Source organism: Helianthus annuus, chromosome 15 (genome assembly GCF_002127325.2).
Source record: "Helianthus annuus cultivar XRQ/B chromosome 15, HanXRQr2.0-SUNRISE, whole genome shotgun sequence".
Lineage (NCBI taxonomy): Eukaryota > Viridiplantae > Streptophyta > Magnoliopsida > Asterales > Asteraceae > Helianthus > Helianthus annuus.
In genome coordinates this window covers 70,165,074-70,167,928 of record NC_035447.2, presented here as the reverse complement: position 1 = coordinate 70,167,928, position 2,855 = coordinate 70,165,074, and the positions used below count along the sequence as shown (strand labels likewise).

The following is a 2,855-nucleotide window of genomic DNA, read 5'->3' as shown; positions in this document are numbered from 1 at the left end:
CGTTTCAAACAACTTTATTCATAACCTTCAACTTTCATATTATCAAATCATTCCTTTAATCTCGAGCTAAATATATAAACGAAAGCGTTAATTGAGAATGAGAGAAGATGAAAAAAAAAACAATTAAATTGACACCATTTACAATACAAGTCCATTTGTTACTATGTCTTTGAATATTGCTCATATTAAGAAATAAACAATAAACATCAATATAAATTATGATCTCTTTGATTATAGAAATGTACTTATCAGGTATTTTCCATATTATATTAGCTATGTAGAGAAATCTGACAAAAGCGGTTCTATGGTGTAGTGGTTAGCACTCTGGACTTTGAATCCAGCGACCTGGGTTCGACTCCCGGTAGGACCTTGTTTTTTTTCAACTTTAAAACTGAACCATCATTGTATATTGTTTATTCATAAAGTTTGTTTTTGTTTAAATGAGAAATTGATTTATTTAGAAAACATTTATGTTTGATTCGTATTTATTAGATTTCTACGTCTTTTTTTATAACTTCTTCATTTTTTATTAAGAAATATTTTGATGTGATACCAAATTGATTATTGATTAATTAATTAATTATTAATTAATTAATTACAGCTTGAAATAATTCAAAATGCTTCACACTTTTTAGAACTATTTATTTTTTAAGTTTAAGGATTTAATTATGAAAATATGAAAATTCTGCCATTTAGAACTATTTATTTTTTAAGTTTAAAGATTTAGTTATGAAAATATGGAAATTCTGCCAATATTTTAAATTCTAATTTTTTGAATTTTGACGGAATTACAAACAAACATGATTATTTGAAAATATATCATTCTATTCTGAGTTCTGAGTTCTGACCAGATGCATGACATAAATTCTTTTAACCTATTTCAAATTCTCATTCTTTTTATATGTTTTTCTAATTTATTAGTAACATCTTCCTATACCAACGGTCAAAACAATCTTGTTTTTATTCTAATTCTCATTCTTTTATTAGTGTTATAGGATCAGGCATGACTAGTTTTTAGTTATTTGGTCAAAACAATAAAATATTTATCGAAGAAGATTAATTTTAAAAATCACTTATAAAATATCTAGAACCAATTTGACTAAAAACAGTTGCACTAAAATCAAATAAATTTGTAGGCTACAATTAGTTGAATATATATACACTAAATTAGAATCCCGTGTATTACACGGACTGAATAAATGTAATTTTATATACCAAATAAAACAATATATATATATATATTTAAAAATTTTGTTTATTACACGAGTTGAATAAATGTAATTTTATATATCAAATAATAAAACAATATATATTTAAAAATCTCGTTTATTACATGGGTTGAATATATAACTTTATATATTAAATAATAAAAAAAATTATATCTTTGAGAACCCCATATATTGTACGGGTTGAGTAAATTTAATTTTATATATTAAATAATGAAAAAAGTTACATTTTTTAGAACCTCATGTGTTATACGGGTTGAGCACATGTAATTTGATATACCAAACAATAAAAAGTTATATCTTTATAAACTCTATGTATTATATGGATTGAATAAATCTAATTTTATATACTACGTAATAAAAAGTTATATTTTTTAAAAACCCCGTGTATTACACGAGTTGCATAAATGTATTTTTGCATAGTAAAAAATAAAAATGTTATATTTTTAAAAAAAACTCGTTTATTACACGGGTTGAATGAATCTAATAAAAATTTATATCTTTAAAAAACTAACGGATATACTCGATATACGATGGATGAGGTGATGGTTCTTATAAATGTCACGTAAACATAGTGATTATCGTATTTGAGTTGAGAATTGAACACGAAAATAAAAGTATAGAATCAATAAACATTGATTAATATTTGTGTTTACCCCTTATAAACATTTTTGAAATAAAATAAATAAATCATTTACATTATATTAATTTATATTTAGCGTACATCTTTTGTTAATTTCAGGATAAATAATTTTGAAATCTGATAAATATTTTAAAATATTATATTATCTCCTATATGAATTATTTAAATTTATATTAAATTTAATTTTATAATTATCTTTTAACTGATATTAATTATCTATAAAATAGATGACTTCAATGAATGACATGTGTCCTTCTATTGGTTTCTTTTATTATATAGTACTAGCGGTAAGACCTGTGTGCAAACACGGGTCGTTTCTTAGAAAACCATGCATAACACATATTGACAGAGAATAAAAAAATAATTACTGCAGACTGGGTGGGGTTCGACTACAAAGTCCATTTTTCCTACAAAGTGTACAAAGTTATAAAACACCACAATTTCAGCCATAAAACACACTCAAAACCCACAAAAAAGTAGAGTGACGATCACTAAAACACAATATGCAAACCCTAACAATCCATAAAAACTTCAAACACACTATCTTAGAACTGCGAATATAAAACACAGCATGATAATCAACATAAAACACACTTATGTTAGCCATTCGACAATCAAAGCCTTATCATCCAAAACACAACACAAAACCCACAAATATGGCGTTTTAGTAATCATCACTTTGTTATTTGTCTGTTTCGAGTGTGTTTTATGTTTAACATTATGGTATTTAGTGACTTTTTACACTTTGTAGGAAAAATTGACTTTGTAGTCAACTTTCACCCTATAATCCACTGCAGACTTACAAAATTGATATACATTAATGATCAATAGGTTTATTCAATACTCCTTATAAAATATTATTTAGCTAGGTTATTACCCGAGATTGTTTCCCGGGCTCGGGAAACTTATTATATTAATTACTATTTGTTATTAATAGGACCACATTACATCATGCATCTCATTCCATTCAACAACAATGTCTTCAA

At 25.1% G+C, this 2,855-nt stretch overlaps 1 non-coding gene across 1 annotated transcript; it reads left to right on the top strand.

Annotated features, from left to right (window-relative positions):
- The first annotated feature begins 298 nt into the window (after positions 1–298).
- TRNAQ-UUG lies at positions 299–370 on the top strand. Its single transcript has one exon. It is a non-coding gene; the product is annotated as a tRNA-Gln (tRNA).
- The last annotated feature ends 2,485 nt before the right edge of the window (positions 371–2,855 follow it).